Below are 19,265 nucleotides of genomic sequence, written 5' to 3'. Positions count from 1 at the left end.
GAAATAGGAGGGCGGGGCTCTCCTGCCCTTCCGGTGCCTGGAGAAGGCACAGGTGGCCCCAGCAGGGTCCTAGACAGACAAGGGTCCCAGAGATCAAACCATAGGGTCTTCCTGCCTGAGACAGGGACATTTGACAAGGCAGCTGTGAGTTTGGAACCTGTAACCAGGGCACGGCGCCTCGGCGCTCCACTCACCCTGCAGAATGAAATCTCAGCCCAGGATGGATGGTGGAGGGATTGCTGCCTCTCACCGGCGAGGGCACAGCCTCACCCAGCCACAAGGCTCCCTGTGTGACACAGACTGAGCTCTGGGTCTCGGGGGAAGGCACACACACGCTTGCAACGTGAGGTTTCCTTGCAACACAAAGTTCAGATGTAGGAGGGGAAAGATGAGTTTCAGATGCTAAAACTAGTCTTTGGGGACTTTTCAAAGAAAAGCGATGGCCTGCTTCTGGGCCGGCCTTTGGGAAAGGTTTTCATTCTCAGTTTCCACCCTGACCGATGCTGCGTCGTGCTGTTGAAATGTGAAATGTGGTCTGTGATGTCCTGAGGCCTGGAAATCCAGATGTTCCCCAGGTCAGACTTCACAACTCAGGAAAGTGAATCTTAGTGAAATACACATTGGAGCTTTTAAGAACTGTTTTTAAGGAGACATGTAACAAAACCTGACTCAGTGAATGATCACAAAGTTTGCATCCAGGTGACAGACACCCAGGTGAAGAGGCACAATAGGACCGTCTCCCTGGAGGCCCTCTGTGCCCCTCCCACCCTCATTCCTTCTCCCTTCCCCAGAGTGGCCGCCGCCTGCCTGCTCACACTGCCTCCGTCACCGGGTTCGTGCCATGGGTGAATCTGGTGTCCGGCTCCTTTTGCTCCATGTGGACAAGCTCCCCTCTGTTGCTGGGCCTGGCTCTTCATTCACTCCCATTGCTTATAAGCACATGGATGCTTTTTAAAAGGAGAAAAGAAAATTAGCCTATTGTTGTTTGAAGGCAACAATCCTGCTTGTCCAGCTGAGAACATCTGCTAGGAGAGCTTGGGGCTGTGCCATGCGGGGGACCGTGGGAAGCAGGGTAGATAGGTGTCTGTCACGGGAGGGGAATCAGGGATTAGGTCAGACAAGAGGCGGAACAGGGCGACAGGCAGGACCAACACCATCTCAGGGGCTTGGCCAGACCGGCCACTCATCTCCACCAAGTCAGATGCCTCCAAGGAGCCGAACCCTGGAGAAAGCTGCAGGGCCGGGAGCCTCTGGGACGGGACGACCCCACCTCCAGGGCAGCCCACTCTGGGGTGGGACAATGGCCTCATTTGCTGCCCCATGGACGATGAATGGCACCCATGTGTGACTCATGCCGCTGGTATTTTCTGGCTGATTCCAGTGAGCCGAAGGAAGGAAGCTTAGTTACGAAAGGCTGCTCTCACTGCAAGCCAGCGGCTCCCTGCAGCTGGTGAAAGCGGGCACCGCAGGATAGCGCAGCCCTGCCCCTTGCACTTCTCCGGATTTTACTTTTCTTTTAATACTATGAGGATGAAAGGACGAAAGCTAGTCTAGGATTGAAAACATGGGCTGGGCACGGTGCCGCACGCCTGTGATCCCAGCACTTTAGGAGGCCAAGGTGGGCGGATCGCCTGAGGTCAGGAGTTTGAAACCAGCCTGGCCAATATGGTGAGACCCCTGTCTCTACTAAAAATACAAAAATTAGCCAGGCGTAGTGGCACATGCCTGTAATCCCAGATGCTTGGGAGGCCAAGGCAGGAGAATTGCTTGAACCCAGGAGGTGGAGGTTGCAGTGAGCCAAGATCGCACCATTGCACTCCAGCGTGGGTGACAAAGGGAGACCCTGTCTCAAAAAAGAAAACAAATACCCATTACTGGGTATATACCCAAAGGACTGTAAATCATGCTGCTATAAAGACACATGCACACATATGTTTATTGCGGCATTATTCATGATAGCAAAGACTTGGAACCAACCCAAATGTCCAACAATGATAGACTGGATTAAGAAAATGTGGCACATATATACCATGGAATACTATGCAGCCATAAAAAATGATGAGTTCATGTCCTTTGTAGGGACATGGATGAAATTGGAAATCATCATTCTCAGTAAACTATCACAAGAACAAAAAACCAAACACCGCATGTTCTCACTCATAGGTGGGAATTGAACAATGAGAACACATGGACACAGGAAGGGGAACATCACACTCTGGGGACTGTTGTGGGGTGGGGGGAGGGGGGAGGGATAGCATTGGGAGATATACCTAAAGTATAATTAAAAAAAAAAAAAAAAAAAAACGAACAGGAAACACGACACCCCCTCCCGGCACTTCGAACACCCCTACGACATCGTGTCCCCTGCCAAGTCCTGCATGGAGAGGGAAGAGAATCCGCATGTGACGCATGAAGAGGCCACACAGGCTTAGCGAGGAGGAGCGGCCACGCCCGACCCACAGAGGCTATAGGCTCAAAATCCTTCCACGATAATCAGCTGCTTTCCCACCAAGAAACAAAAGCCTGGAGCACGTGCAAAGGAAGAAGAGAGATCAGCTGTAAAACGCCAAGACGTTCAAAATAACTACGGATGTTTAACAAGAAATGCACAGGCCTACGTGAAGAAATGTTACAAACTCTATTAAGGAACCTAAGACAAAAATGGAAAAAAGAGGAAATTCCTGGTGCATACGAGACTCATTAAAGGTAAAACTGGGGCCAGGCACAGTGGTCACGCCTGTAATCCCAGCACTTTGGGAGGCCGAGGCGGGCAAATCACTTGAGGTCAGGAGTTCGAAACCAGCCTGGCCAATATGGAGAAACCCCTTCTCTACTAAAAATACAAATATTAGCCGGGCATGGTGGTGCACACCTGTAGTCCCAGCTACTCGGGAGGCTGAGGCAGGAAGAATCTCTTGAACCCAGGAGGTGGAGGTTGCAGTGAGCCGAGGTTGTGCCACTGCATTCCAGCCTGGGCGAAAGAGCAAGACTCTATCTCAAAAAAAAAAAAAAAAAAAAGATAAAACTGCCATTTTTCTCCTAAAATTATCTGCAAGTTCAATTCAATCCTACTAATTAAAATACCTCTAGCAGTATTCTTTGCAGTGCTGGAGGGGGGCACTTAACAGATGATTTTTATTTCAAATAAAATAATTGATTCACAAGGACAGACCAGAAATTTCCGCTCCTGTAATGAAGTTGCCTAAGCAGCCGTTTGTGGTATCGAGGCCACCTTGGCACCAGAGCCATCGATGGGACGGAGCAGAGTCCAGAAATTAGTCCAGAGAGACATGTGGAATCTTAGATTCTGATAAACTGAAGATAGAAGACAGACTGTCCCATAAAGCATGGGGAGGCAAATGCCTCGTCATTTGGAGAAACAAACCTGAAGGAAGAATTGAATTCTTACCTCCCTCCTTACCCCAAAACAAATTCCAGAAGGAGAGAGTTTAAAACATGAAAAATGACACATAAAAAAGTAGGAAAAGGCCACGTGTGGATTTAAAATGCAATCCTGGAGCATGAACAACGATTCTAGGTGGTACCAAAAAGGTGATGTCAAAATGTCTATTGATTGGAGTACATGAAACGTGAAGGTTCTGTATAGCACACACACACACATATGTGTATACACATCTGTATAACACATGTATGCTACATGTATGCATGTGTGAATGTGTGTATACATACACACATATATGTAAGTATTTCACATATTACTCAAATACAATGACAACCTGGCCAAAAAGAAAAATTGCTGCAGGATAGACCAAGGCTTCAATTCCATAACATACAAGAGCTTGTACAAATCAATAGGAAGAACAGACAGTGGACAGGAAGCAGACAATTCAAAGGAAGGGAAAACAACTAGGCTATGTGTATTGAGAGACGCAAACCCAATTGATATGGCTTGGCTGTGTCCCCACCCAAATCTCACCTCGATATCCCCATGTGTGAAGGTAAAGATAATGAATCACAGAGGCAGTTTCCCCCATACTGTTCTTGTAGTAGTGAATAAATCTCACAAGATCTGATTGTTTTATAACTGGGAATTCCCCTGCACAGGCTCTCTCTCTTGCCTGCTGCCATGTAAGACATGACTTTGCTCCTCCTTTGCCTTCTGCCATGACTGTGAGGCCTCCCCAGCCATGTGGAACTGTGAGTCCATTAAACCTCTTTCCTGAATAAATTACCCAGTCTCGGGCATGTCTTTATTAGCAGTGTGAGAACACACTCATACACCAACTCAAATTATTTTTGACCCATTCTCCTGGCAACAGTTAAGAAGTTTTCAATACCTGGCATTGGTGTACAGGAGAAGAGGTGACCCTCGTGCTCTGGTGTGATGTCATGGGGGCACTCGCTGCCAGGCCAGTGTGGCCATAGATTGGTATCTAAACTGCGCATACCCTGCACCCTCAGCATGAGAATCTCTACTGCAGTGGATTTCATCTTTATTTCATCTTTTTACAGAGTCAGCCAAGATGTACCCAGGAGAATGGTCACCACCCCATCGCTTAAAACATGCGATGTTGCTCAGACACTTAGGGCTCAAACAGTAAGCAATGCTCCAGGTCCTCTGGGAGCATTAACTTGTCCTCACAGCCACCTGTGAAGTAGGTACCCTCCTCATCCTCATGACACAGACGAGGAAACAGGGGCACAGAGAGGTTCGATAACTGCCCAAGGTCACACAGCAGTCCCGCCTTCTCGCCAGTCGTGGCGGGGCACAGTGAAGGAGGAGTGTGAGCTTTGTGGTACAGAGCCCAGTGTGCAGTGGGTGTCCAATCCCTGCCTAGTGCTACTGTCATCATGGTGGGCACGGGGTGCTCTGGGTAGTGGTTCATTTCTTGAAAGGACTTAGATCTCCCTCCCAAAAAGTTTGAGGTTGATCCTGCTTCGCTAAGCACTCTAACAGCAAATTGTAGGGTGGACCCGACGTGGGATTGCAGTGCTGTAACCATCAGGCGGATCTGATGACTCTGCTGTGTCCTGAGACCATCGCTGTCCCAGGAGGATGCCGCAGGCAGATCCCAGCATCCCGAAAAGGACCATTAATACACGATTGCCCAGGGGCTCCGTGGATTCCGGACCAGGGGCCTTTTCCTCCCCTGCAAAGCCGCAGACCCTCTGGACCGTTGAGCCTAAGGCCGCACTGGCCAGGCGGCCTGTGACAAGCGTGACCCTCCTCCCCTGCACGGAACATTGCTCTCCAACGAGGCCACGGGGGCTACAGACTGCACTTGGCCATTTCCAGGAAGTGGTTTGAAGCCAGCCGTAAAAGTTGGGAGTGTTCCCCCTCCTCTGGGTTCCGGCTCTGGAACTGGTCCAGACCAGCTCCCCACACCCTTGGCGGAGGTTCAGGAGGATTTTTCCCTCTCGTTGAACCAGAGAATCAATAGGGGGATTGTCCCACAGATGAGAAGGTAGGTCCCGGGGTGGCTGAAACGATGACTCTGGTGCCTCCCCAGGCAGCGTGGAGGTCACTCTGGAGGTCAGGGCCTGGGGAGGTCATGGCCTCAGCCCCCAGCAGCTACAAAGAAGGCAGGAGCAGATGCCTCACATATCCATGGTTTTGGGTTTTCTCACCCAGGAAGTTCCAGGTTGCTTCTCTGGTGCCAGCCTTGGACCATCCACAGGGCCCTCAAGTGCATGGGAAGGGGGTGTCTCCAGGGGCCACTCTGGAGGCCTCCGTAGAAGTGTCAAGGCCCAAAGCCTCAGGGCCCTGGGGCTCCATCTCCTGACAACTGCTTCACCCTTCCTGCTGGTAGGGGAGCACCCGCTGCCAGGTGGGACTCTCCTCTCGGGAGAGACCCACAGCCAACTCCAGGGAGCCAGCAAGTGTGTGTTTGCGGCATGGGGGTGGGGGTGGGAAGGCCGCTCCCTTGATAAGGAAATAATTGTCTGTAGTTATTCCCAGAGCAGCCAAGACCATCTTGTGCATCGACATTGACCCCCCTCTAGAAACACAACCTCGAGGTCGGTGAGAGATGGTGGGGTAGGAGCGTGTCAGCCTTTCAGGGGACGCCTGCACTCAGCCATTCACTCCCCAAGTCACCTTAGAAAGCTCCCTTCCCACCCAGTCCTCAGTTTCCCCAACCGACCAGGTCTCATAGTTCCTTCCAGCTGTACCTTCTGGGATCCCTCAGGTCTCTTGGGGCATCTCCGTGGGGTGTCCACGTAAGGTGGTCAGAGGACAGCTGGCCACAGCAGGACCACGAGGCGACAGTGAAGTACCCTGTGGGACAGGGAGGAGGTAGGACACGCGAGCAAATGGGCTGGGTAGGGAGGTGGAAGAGGGGGACATCCATGAAAGGGCTGGGAAAGCGTCCGAGGTCGGGGCCTCCCGTGGCCTGGTACACAGTGCTGAGCAAAGAGCAGGGTAGGGCGCCCAGGCAGCACCCCCCAAGCTGAGGCACCCCCAGGAGAGGTCCCAGAAGAAGCCCAGCACTCCCGGAGGAGGACAGCACACCCCCGGCCCCAGCCTCAGGACCAAGTCCCCAACAACAGTTCCCACCCTTCTCCCTCAGCCACAGCTGGGCAGCAGCTGTTTGTGTCTGAAACCGTCCCCTCTCCCCCCCACATCCTTTGCTTAGAGTGCTTTTTGCTCCAGTTGAAATTTTGTTCCAAATGGTAAATATTTTATTTCCATCTGCACGCCTCCCATACAGATGACTTTAACACAATACAGAAAATACCTTTTGCTCCTCAGTTCAGCCCAGGAGTCAAGATGAGTTCTCTGTGCGGCCAGAGGGCACGCTTATGGCAAAACATCCCGCCTTCATCTGGATCATGATAAGCCCAGGGAATGCACTTCCCCACTCCTGCCCTCCAGGGCCTACTTTTGGGCTTGTGAGATGCCATCATTTGGGCAGGGAAGCAGCATCCACACGTGAGTTTTTATTCTAGTCCTGTCTGCCCAGTGTTGGCATGCACCTCTGAAACTCCTGAACCAAGTGGAGCACAGTGGACAGGAGTCTGGACAAGGTGGCTGGGCTGCTTTGGGAAAGTCACCTCCCCTCTCTGATCCTCTTTTTCGTTCCGTAAACTGGAGGTGAATGCAACAGAGCCCATTCCACAGATTCTTGCAAGGACAGAATAAAATAGTGCTTATGAAATGCTTAGCCCACTGCTAAGGCTGTTACAATAGTAGCCACTATAAATATGGAATCTTAGAAATGTAGTCCACCCCGCTTCAGCTCACTGACGGGCAAGTGGTGCCAAAACCGTGCTGGCTGATTTGCATTTAGCGACTTGGATTACAAATGAAGCAATGGCTGTGGGGCCCGGGAGGGGCCCTGGCACATCACAGCCACCCCAACACTGCATCAGCACCGCGTGCCCCACATGCATGGAAAGACCAGCCCCTGTGGATGTCCCTGTCCTAGGAGAATGAATCTAGGGACCGAGTGACGGCCTCTCTGTCCACCCCAGCGTGGCGCATGCTCAGGGCCCTGGTACCCAGAAGCCTTTTGCGGATTCATTTCCAAATAGAAGGCTCTGCTGAGAGGCGGGTTGATGGCAGCAATAGGGTCGGGGAGGGGGCTGCTCCGCACCTCACCCCTGGGCCCACTGGTCCTTTAAGAAAGTTCACACCCGAGAACAGCTGCCTCATAAATCCGGTTTTCATTAATTTCCTGGAAGATGATGTTTTAATTTCCACATGGTCAGCCTTGGGAGACCTGGGGAAGGAAGGCTGAGTGCAGAGTGGGTCCTCTGCAGTACCTGGCACCCTTGTTTTTATGGATTCCCACACTTTCTGTTTAATCATCTCCAGCCTACAATTCTGGCACCCAAGGGGACAGGAGCAAACCGATGGAAAAACCCCGATTGCTTTCTTGGAGTGAGAACCCAGCTTAGAGCAGCTCCAAGTATCACAAAGGGGGAAGAACTCAGAACCCCACAAAGGACAGCCAGGCCCCTCCAAGGGCTGGACATCACTTCCCTCCTCTGAACGTCCATCCCAGGGAGAAGGTCGCTGCAGTCCACGTGGCACAGGGAGGAGGAATCTTCAAACATGCAGCAACAATGCTGTGTTCGGAGGGAGACAGACTCTGCCCAATTCCAAAAGTTCGTAGTTTTTTTATTTTCTTCAGGTTTCCACAAAACCTCCAATAAACAATAGGCTAGCAGGGTCATTTTTAGTGTGAGGCCTGGGGTGTGGACGGGGATGAGGTCATGCGGCCTGGGCTGCTGGGATCCTGGACACAAAGAGAGCTGCCTAGTGCAGTCCCACACAAGCAGAGTGCAGAGGCTGCTGCATCTCGGCGGGCGTCAGGCTGTGGGGCCAGCCGGCCGGGCAAGGCGACAGAGGTTGAGGGCTCCAAGCTCTTCCTTTACTTTAAGATGTTGCCTCCAGCCAAAGTGCAGGTGGCCCCTAGCTAGTAGCCTAGGGACCTGAGTCTCTCTGGACAGATCGACAGATCATAGGGCCTGGTGGTAAGGTGCACAGACTCCCAGCCAGACCCCAACTGACCGTGTGACCTTGATGAGGTCGCCTATCCTCCCTGCCTCGGGTTCCTCATCCGTAAAGTGAAATTCACAAGACCACTCCCCCTATGGGGTTGCCATACCGATTCAATGAGCTAAACTCTGTAGTGTTCAGAAAGGGTCATGGCACGTGGTAAGTCCTTCCGAGGTGCTGGCAAAATTCAGCAAATGCACCAGAGGCTCAGCCAGGAGGAGGAGAGCGTCCTGGCCCTGTAGGAGACCAGAGCCCCCGCTTATTTCAGACAGGAGGAAACCGAGACCCAGAGGTGTTTTGGGCCTGTCCAGTTGCCCAGCTGGTCGGCCTGAGACCTGCTCTATGGACAGGATGGACCCCACTACCCCTGCTCCAGCACGTGCTCTGCTCCTGGAAGATGGGAGGGGGCACAGAGCCCCCACTCAGGGTCCGCTCCTCCCTGGCCCTGCCTGCCCTCCCCGGGCACCCTGGTGCTTGGAGCTGTACCAGCCTCTGGGTGCTTTACAGATCCTACGGCCTCCTGGGTCTGCACACCCCAGCTTTGAACCCTGCTGTAAGCAGTGCCTTGACCTGCCCCACCCAGGACAGCCTCGTCCATGTCCCCAGACCCACCCAGCTCTGTAGGGGCCACATTCCAGACTGAGAGGCTGAGCCCTAGCTTCAAGGGCTCGGAGTCAGCTCATTCACGCCAGCACCACTAGCACCCCCTGCGGATCCTGCCCCCGCTGATCCTGGCCCCACTGATTCTGCCCCTGCTGCACCTGTGCCACTCTCATGCTCCAAAATGTCTTGTTTTCATTGTTCACTTAGGGGTTCTTTGGGGCATTTTTTTAAGTACAAAATATTTCCCAAAAATATAGAGCAGCAGCACTGTCCAGTGGAACTTTCCCGATGATGGGCATGTCCTGTATCGGCCCTGTCCAATTCGGTAGCCACTGGCCACTTGAAATGGGGCCATTGTGCCTCTGGACCTGCATTTAAAGTCAATCTTATTTTAATTCACCTCCATTTAAACAGCAAAGTGTGGACCGTGGCTTCCACATTGCACAGCACGGGTTTAGAGAAGGTGACTCAGAATGAACAGATCTCACATTTGTTAAGTTTCTGTGACATTTCTGTTTCCCCAGAAGCAGCCCCTGACACAAGGACTCGAGGATGGAGAGAATGCTGGGGGGAGGGGGGCCACCAGGGAGGGGGGTAGCCATTGAGAAAGCACGTGCAGCTCCACAGCCAGGTGTGTGCCTGGAAGAACTGAAGACAGGGACTCCAACAAGTGTGTGTTCACTGAGGTTCCTAGAGCAAAATTCACAGAAGCCAAAGGTGGAAGCGGCCCAGATGCCCCTCAGCAGAGGGTCCACATGCGTTGGTCTATCCAGACAACGGGATGTTCCTCAGCCATGCAAGGGAGCAGAGCTCTCACACAGACGACCACACAGCAGAGCCTCAGAAAAGAAGCCAGACCCAAGGCCAGACCCGAGCCCACATGTTGTGTGATTCATCTCCATGAAATGTCCAGAACGGGCAAATCCTCCAAAACAGAAGGCAGATCTGCGGTCACCAGAGGCTGGGCGCTGGAGGGGGAATGACAGGGGTGGTAGCAGACCCACGGTCACCAGGGGCTGGTGGCTGGAGGGGGAATAACAGGGGTGATGGCAGACCCACGGTCACCAGGGGCTGGGGGCTGGAGGGGGAATAATGGGGGTGATAGCAGACCCACGGTCACCAAGGGCTGGGGGCTGGAGGGGGAATAACGGGGGTAATGGCAGACCCGCAGTCACCAGGGGCTGGGGGCTAGAGGGGGAATAACGGGGATGATGGCAGACCTGTAGTCACCAGGGGCTGAGGGCTGGAGGGAGAATAACAGGGGTGATAGCAGACTCACAGTCACCAGGGGCTGGGGCTAGAGGGGGAATAACAGGGGTGATGGCAGACCTGTGGTCACCAGGGGCTGGGGGCTGGAGGGAGAATAACAGGGACGATGGCAGACCCACAGTCAGCAGGGGCTGGGGGCTGGAGGGAAAATAACAGGGGTGATAGCAGACCCACAGTCACCAGGGGCTGGGGGCTGGGGGCTGGAGGGGGAATAACAGGGGTGATAGCAGACCTGCAGTCACCAGGGGCAGGGGGCTGGAGGTGGATAGCAGAGCTGATAGCAGACCCGTAGTCACTAGGGGCTGGGGGCTGGAGGGGGATAGCAGGGGTGATAGCAGATCCACAGTCGTCAGGGGCTGGGGGCTGGAGGGAGGATGATGGGACATGGTACAAGGTTCTCTTTGGAGTGATGCAAATGTTTTGGAACTGGACAGAGGTGGTGGCTGCCTCACATCATGAATGTACTAAATGCCATTGAACTGCTTACTTTAAAATGGTTATCTTTACATTACATGAAGCCAGTTCCCAGGGAGGGTGATGGGGAACCCTACGGTGATGCTCTGGAAAAGGGCCCAGAATTCCCCTCCCTCTCAGGGGTAGGGAGTTGGGGTATGTATTCACCAATGTCCACCTCCAGCCCTATCATGATGGCGAGGTGTGCCAGGGACACAGAGATGCAGCCACCGGGGGCCGGGCTGTTGGAGGGGGTCCTGACGGGGATGGGTGCAGAAACTGCTACCCCTGTGTCTTAATGCAACAGTGATAATAAAGCTGTCCAGCCCCGAAGACATGCCTCTGTATGCCTCCCCTATCCCATCTGCCCTCCCCAGAGACCCCCATTCTCCTGGGTGCATGTTTGTCATTCATCTGTGCGGTAGACAGGATGGTGGCCTCCAAAGGTGTCCCAGTTCCTGGAGCTGGGAATATGTCACCTGATTTTGCAGATGTAGTGGAGCAGTGAGTCCAGTGTAATTAATCGGGTCCTTACAACTGGGAGGCAGGGGGATCAGAGTGAGAGAGAGAAGACGTGAGGATGGAGACCAAGGTCGGGGACAGAAGATGCTGCTGGCCTTGACGACGAAGGGTGGGGCCAAGAGCTGAGGACCACAGGTGGCCCGTAGGTGCTGGAGGGGGACTGCTCTCCAGAGCCCTGCCCACACCTGGATTCTACACCAGTGAGACCAATGCTGGACTTCCGACTTCCAGAGCCATAAGATAATCAATATGTGTTGTCTTAAACTACACGTTTTAAATTTACGGCGATTTGTTACAGCAGCAGTAGGTATGGCATTTGTGAAATGTATGAAATTGAACATACATATATTTCTTTCCCTGACTTTTCTCCCTCAATCATATTTGATATTCATCCATGGCAAGGTGCGCCTGGGGGCACACGGAGCCATTATCCGTGCATCTAACTGCCGTGTAATATTCTACCACGTGGATACAGCCCCATTCTTTTGTCCAGCCACCTGTTGATGAGCCTCTGAGCTGTGTCCGTTTTCTTGGCTTTATAAGCCGTATTCTTACAAACATTCTCTTGTGTCTTCCTGTTATATAAACAAGGGTTTCTCTGGACTACCATGTTCTGTTATTTGTTTATTCAGCAAATAGTTCTTGTGCATCTGTGCTCTATGCTGAGTGCAAGCCGGGGCTCCACGCAGCTGGGATCCGCCACCCACACGCCCGGGGCACCATCAAGCTCTTCGCAGGTCCCTCAAGTCCCCTTACCTGGCCCTACATGAGCAGGAAGCTCTTCCATCCCCACAAGCACCCTATTTACACGATCATCACATGAAGCTAAGAATATTCCATTCACAGGCAGGCAGCCGAAGTCACCTGCCCAGGTAAGCCCGAGGTGGGGCTGAGCCACGACCTCGTTCTTCCCAGACTGCAGAGCCTTCAATGCTCCTCTGCCGAGTGAGCTTCCTCCTCTTCATGGGGCTGTCCCCAGCACCTAGCTGTCAGTTTGATTCCCTTTTATAGACGAGAGAGCCCTCGGGGAAGCCAGTCTTTTCTCCACTCAGGCCCGAGGCCAGGAGCTCCACGTTTCCGACGTGCTTAGAATATGTGAGCAACTATTGAAACAGTAAGGCCATTCTTTCATGTGTCCAAAATATCCCTACTGACCTCTGTGTCCTGCTGGGCATTCGGCTTGGGGAATATGAGGAGGGGAGCTCCTGCCCCTCCGGCCTCGAAGGCACATCCAGTCCAGAGCACACGGGGGCTGGGGGCTGATTTCAACAGGAAATGGGGGACTCACTCCAGCCCAGATGATTCAGAGACTGCTGATTTACAAAGGGAATGTTTGCAATAGTGTGGGTGAAGGGAGCCCCAGGAGAGTGCGGTCACGGGGCTCTCACCGCAGGACCGGGGAGGAGGGAGGCAGCACTTCCGATCCCCATGGAGACACACCTTGGGAGAGCTGCCACCTCCATGCAGCTGCACAGCCACCCTGAGACAGCCTCACACAGAGGGCCCTGGGAACGCCCACCCTGCCTTCCCTCCTGTCACCCTGCCTGCCGGCTGAGCCCAACCTGGAATCGGAAGGGAAGGGGGCGTTTGGCACTGTCTACCCAGGACCACGTCCAGTTACAGAGCAGAGCCGAGAAAGGTGGAGGGTGGGTATGGAGGGGCCAAACAGACCCACCGGCAAATGCAACATGTTCCGTTGGAAACACTGCAGTGGCTCCTCAAAGAGCTAAACATAGAATTACCAGGTAACCCAGCAATGATACCCCAGACATAGTCCCGATGGAATTGGAAACAGGGGCTCAAATGAATCCACACACACAGGCTCCTGGCAGCCCTATTTCCAGTCCCCCAAATGCACCAACCACCCACGTGGCCATCAGACAGGTGAATGGATAAACAAACTGTGGTCTTTCCATACAATGGAATATTATGTGGTCATAAAAAGGAATGGGGTTCCATACAGTGGAATACTATGTGGTCATAAAAAGGAATGGGGTTCTGATTCCTGCTTCAACATGAATAAGCCGATGAAAAACACCACACCACACACTGTGTAATTCTATTTCTTTTATTGCAGAGGTTGGAGCAGGGATGAAGTCTCACTCTGTCACCCAGGCTGGAGTGCAGTGGTACAATTTCTGCTCAAGGCAACCTCCGCCTCCTGGATTCAGTGATTCTCATGCCTCAGCCTCCCAAGTAGCAGAGATTACAGGCACACACCACCATGCCCGACTAAGTTTTATATTTTTTAGTAGAGATGGGGTTTCACCATGTTGGCCAGGCTGGTCTCAAACTCCTGACCTCAAATGATCCGCCTGCCTCAGCCTCCCAAAGTGCTGGGCTTACCAGTGGGAGCCACTGCATCCAGCCTATAATTCTATTTCTATGGGATATCTAAAATAGGCAAATTCACAGAGACAGAAAGTAGATTAGAGGTTACCAGGGTTGGAAGAGGGAAGAATGGGGAGTTAACTGCTTAGTGGGTGCAGTTTCTCTTTGGGTTCATGACATTTGGAAAACAGATAGTGGTGGTTACATATTGCCAATGTAATTAATGCCACTGAATTATATACTTAAGATGGTTGAAATGGCAAACGTTATTTTGGGTTTTTGTTGTTGTTCTTGTTGTTGTTTGAGGAAGGGTCTCACTCCGCCACCCAGGCTGGATACAGTGGTGCAATCGCAGCTCACTGCAGCTTCAATGTCCTGGGCTCCAGTGATCCTCCCGCCTCAGCCTCCCTAGTAGCTGGGACTACAGGCCTGTGCCACCACACCCAGCTAATTTTTTTTTATTTTTTTGTAGAGACAGGGTCTCACTATGTTGCCCAGGCTGGTCTCAAACTCCTGGAATGCTTAAGCGATCTTCCCGCTTTTGCCTCCAAAAGAATTGGGATAACAGGTGTAAACCATGGCCCCAGCCACAAATTGTATGTTTTATATATTTTACCACAATTTTTAAAAATAATAACAGACCAAAAAACATTGAATCGTACACTTTATATGGGTGAGTTGTTTGGTATATAAAATAAATCTCAATAAAGCCATTTTAAAAAAAGAAAAAAAAACACACCCAATACATTCCACCCCTTTTGCCCCTCAACATCCATGTATTTCTGTCCTTCATCTGGCTGAAAACTTGCTGTCCTCCACGTGCTACCATGTCATCATGGGTGGTGTCGGGACATGGCTCCTCATGAGATGTGACAGATCAGCTACCACCAAGGCTCTTTGCATAAGCAGAGTGGAAAGAGCAGAGGCGGGAAGGAAATGACAGGAGCAGAGCTGCCAACAACCTGCTTCTGGAGTTGGCCTCGCACCCAAGTCAGCACTCCTAGCTCCTTTCTCCCAACACAGGTTCTGCGTTCCTCTTGTCCTCTGCCATGCCCTCGGCTGGCAGGGTGACCCAAGGCTCCCCCTAACAGACCTGGGTCCTGCCTTGATTCTCTTTCCTTATGAGAAACTTCTTCCAAAAACAGCACATACCTGGGTTTCATGTGTTTTTCCAGCCTGTCAATTTCATTCTGTTTTTCCCCTCTGCTGTTTGGCAGTAAACCATTCTATTTCGGTTTATGTTTAGCCGTCGTCCTCGTCATTTTGATATGTATACCTAAGCCTGAAATTGATTTCTCTACCTTTCTCTTAAACAGTAAAAGGAACCCAAGACACTTTAACTGCCACCAAATCCTCTTGCCTCCTGTTAGCTGCAGCTGATATTTTAGTTCTTTTTTTTTTAATCTTTCAAACTGGATATTATCTAATGCAGTCAAAGTAGACAAGGCTGATGTGTCGCCAGGCCTCCGCTTTATACCATTTCTTGAGCACCCTCTGGCGTCAGTGGACTTTTGCTTCCAACAGCAGCAATTCTAGGTCTTTTTATTTATTTATGTTTTTATTTTTTGCCCTTGGGATATTGCAGCCCATTTTTTCCCATAGGCTGGAAGAATCAGAGGGAACGGTGGCTGCCCTCCACCAACTCTTGACCAGGCCTGAGGGTGGAAAGCATAAAGACCCAGCCCCTCCCCAGAGTGGGGTAACAGCCAGGCCAAAGCCCTGCTCTTCACTCTTCAGGCTTTGCTAAGAGCCTCCCCCTTGGCCACCTCCCTTTCTGTTCTACTCCCCGCTCCCCTGCTGACTTCCCAAGAGTACTTACTCAGTCGGCCTTGGATGAATGTGTGAGTAAATCTAAATGATTCCTTTGCCTGTCACTCCTTCTGGCATCTCATTCTCCCTTCTGGAATCATTTTCTTTCCTCTTGATTTATATTATTTACAAGTTGTTTTAGAGTGGGTCTGTGAGGAAGATCTAGCTCAGCTTTAGTTTGTCTGAAATTTTCCTTATCCACCATGATTTCAATGACACTTATCTAGTACAGAATTGAAGTTAACAGTTCTTTTGGAGCACTTTGAAGATGTTTTCTAATTGTTTGGGGCTTTGTTTTTGTTTGGGGCTTTTTTTGTTGTTGTTGTTGGAAATTGGCTGGCAGCCTAGATGCTCTCTGATAGGGAATCTGTCTTTTGTATGGTTGCTTACAGAATCTTCTCTTTGCTTTTAGCACATATTTACTATATGTCTAAATGTCACATAGTAAATACCCAGCTTACCTTGATGGGGCTTTTTGAATCTGAGGATGCATGTCTTTCAACAGTTACAGAAAACTCTCAGCTACCATTGCTCTAATTACTGCTGTATCCATCTTCTCCCTTCTCTCTTTCTGTGGTAGCTGGCCTCCACGATGGGGGGCCCCTCACACCAGAATCAGAGCTGACCTGCATGACCAACACAGTGTGGCAGGAGTAACAGTGTGTGACATCCAAGACTGGATCTGAAAAACCCTTGCAGCTTCCCCCACACACAAACACACCCACTTGAATCTCTCACTTTAAGGAAGCTGGGCACCATGCCTCCCTGCCACTCTGAGGACACCCAAGCAGCCCATGGAGAGGCCCAGGTGGAAAGGAATTAAAAGCCCTGGCAAGCAACCTACACCAATTTTCCTGCCATGTGAGTGGATCCTCAGCCCCAGTTGAGCTTTTGGATAATGGCAGCCCCAGCCATCAACTACCTTCAACCTTATGAGACCCCAAGCACAGCCCAACCAAGATTCTCAGTTCCTTATGCACAGAAACAGTGAGAAATGAGAAGTGATTGATGTTGTTTTGAACCTTAATTTTGGAGGTAATTTGTTATGCAGCAATAAATAACTAAGACATCTTCTGAAATGTCTCTCAATCCCTCTTCTATACTTTCTGTGCTGTCTCTCTCCACTATTTTCTGAATAATTTTTGGCTATATCTTCTAGTTCACTAATTCCCCCTCAGTGGTATCTAATCTTCTTTTAAGCCCATCCAATAAGTTTTCAATTGAATGCTTCTATTTTCAATTTCTAAAGGCCTATTTGGATTATTTTTGAAAAAATTACTCATGACTGTTGATATTTTCTCATGTTTGATTTAATTCTTTATTTCTTTAAACACACTTATCAGTGTGTTTTATATCTGATACTATCAATATCTGAAATCCATAAGGCTGGAGCACTGCTGTTGTTTTCTCTGCTGACTTGTGCCTGAGGTGGTTTGCCTCCATCCATGGTCTCTAATTTTGGATTGTGAGTTAATTTTTGGCTGGTATTAATCTTGGGGAAAACAGAGGGAACTGTATAGTGTGCAACTGCACTTGTATGCATCTGCAATCATCTTAAACATTTTTAACTTCATCCCCAAGTTAAGAGTTTCATAAACTATATAGTTGGTACAAATTTGAACACTGAATTCATATGATAGATGTATGGGTATGAATTCTCAGAGACAGAGCAAAAAAGTTAAAAAAATAATAAAAGGAAGTCACAGCCAGGTTCTGCAGCCCATTCCTGTAATCCTAGCCTATTGGGTGGCTAAGGTGGGAGGGTCACTTGAGCCCAGGAATTTCAGACCAGCCTGGGCAATACAATAAGACCCTGTCCCAAAAATAAAGTAGATCAGCATGATGACAAAAACTAGAGAGACATAAACTGGACTACATCAAAATTTAAAACTCCGTGCTGTAAATAATAATGTCAAGAAAATGAAAAGATAACCCGCAAAATAGGAGAAAATCATTGCAAATGACATTCCTGATTAGGGACTTGTATATTCAAAATATATAAAGAACTCTTCAACCACAATAATAAAAAGACAAATAATGTAATTTTTAAAAGAGAAAAGGGTCTGAATAGACGTTTCTCCAAAGGAGATTTGCAAATGGCCAGTAAGCACATGAAAAGATGCTCAACATCATTCACTGTCAGGGAAATGCAAATCAAAACAACGAGATACCTCTTCACACCCACTGGGATGGCTGTTATGGAAAAGACAGATGATAACCAGTGTTGGTGAGCGGGTAACGCAGTCAGAACTTGTATAGACTTCTGGAGGGAATGTAAAATAATGCAGCCACTGTGAGAGAACAGTCTGGCAGTTCCTCATAGAATTAAACATAGAGTTAACACATAATCAAGAAATTCAACTTCTGAAATGAAAACGTCCATTCACACAAAAATTTGCACATGGTTATTCATGGAAGCATTATTTGTAGCTGCCAAAAAGTGAAAATAACCCCCATGTTCACCAATTGATGAATGGATAAATAAAATGTATTACACCCATACAATGGAGTATTAGCCATCAAAAGGCCCAGAGTACTGATTCATGCTATAGCAAGAGTGAACCTTGAGAGCATGACACTGAGTGAAAGCAGACAGACACAAAAGACCACATACTGCCTGATTCCCATTATATGAAATGCTCAGAATTGGCAAATCCATGGAGACCAAAAGTAGATTCGTGACTGCTGAGGGAAGGAGTCAGGAGAATGTGAATGGGGTTTCCTTTCGAAGGGATGAAGATGTTCTAAGATTACATTGAGGTGCTGGTTGTACAACCTTGTGAATATGCTAAAAATCACAGACTGGAGACACCTTAAGTGGGTGGATTGCCTGGGATGTGAATTGTATCTCAACAAAACTGTCCCAGAAAACAGGCCACTCTTTCCCCAGGGGTGTCACCCTTCCGGAGATCCAACCTCCTCTTTCATTGGAGACCTGACTCTCCACGCACTACTGGCCCCAGGCCTTGCCCCAATCTCTAATTCCAGGAGCTGGTTTCGGCAAAGATCCCAAGGAGTCCCAAGGGCTCATGGGTCACACTCTGCTTGGTTTTCAATGCCTGCTTCCTCACCCTCCCTCTCATAAAGCTGATTTTCTCCTGCAATCATTTATGCCTTTGAGGGGATGTTTGTTGCAATTTGTCCAGATCTTCTAGGTGTTTGGGTGATTTCCACTAGAGCCTCATCACAGGACAAAGGCTTTGACATGGACAGAGGAGGGCTCAAATCCCAGCTCCACCACACAGCAGTGTGAAGCCATCAGTGATTCAATCTCTTCCTTATGCACAGAATGGGGATGCTTCCTCCTAAGATGATTGATGAATGGATAAATAAAATGTATTCCACCCATTTGATGGAGTATTACTCAGCCATGAAGAGGAATGGAGCTCCAATTCATGCTTCAATAAGAATGACATGGAAAACATGATGCCAACTGAGGAGGCACATGTATCCGCTCATCAGTTGCTCCTTCCTCACAAGCTGCATGCCTACATGAAGCCTCCTGCACTTGCTGGTGGTTCCCCCTATCCCCAAGGGAAGTCCCCAAACCCTGCTCCCAACAAGCCTTGGTCTTCTGAGACCTTCTGCAATGCATCTCTGCACGTGGCCCTTTCCCCACGGGACCTGCCCATGGGAGAGGCTCCGATTCTTTTTTTTTTTTTTTTTTTTTTTTTTTTTGAGACGGAGTCTCACACTGTCGGCCAAGCTGGAGTGCAGTGGCGCAATCTCAGCTCACTGCAAGCTCCGCCTCCCGGGTTCACGCTATTCTCCCGCCTCAGCTTCCTGAGTAGCTGCGACTACAGGCACCCGCCAC

The 19,265-nt window shown here is 50.1% G+C and overlaps 1 long non-coding RNA gene across 1 annotated transcript in view; it reads right to left on the bottom strand.

Annotated features, from left to right (window-relative positions):
- Nucleotides 1–603: 603 nt before the first annotated feature.
- Nucleotides 604–19,265, bottom strand: part of LOC134759807 (uncharacterized) — a 60,209-nt gene continuing 41,547 nt past the window's right edge. Inside the window, exon 3 of the long non-coding RNA XR_010136623.1 lies at nt 604–947. This is a non-coding gene — a long non-coding RNA (uncharacterized LOC134759807). The remainder of the gene's footprint in view (nt 948–19,265) is intronic.

This window comes from Pongo abelii, chromosome 13 (assembly GCF_028885655.2).
Source record: "Pongo abelii isolate AG06213 chromosome 13, NHGRI_mPonAbe1-v2.0_pri, whole genome shotgun sequence".
Classification (NCBI taxonomy): domain Eukaryota; kingdom Metazoa; phylum Chordata; class Mammalia; order Primates; family Hominidae; genus Pongo; species Pongo abelii.
This window is presented reverse-complemented; position numbering and strand designations above follow the sequence as displayed.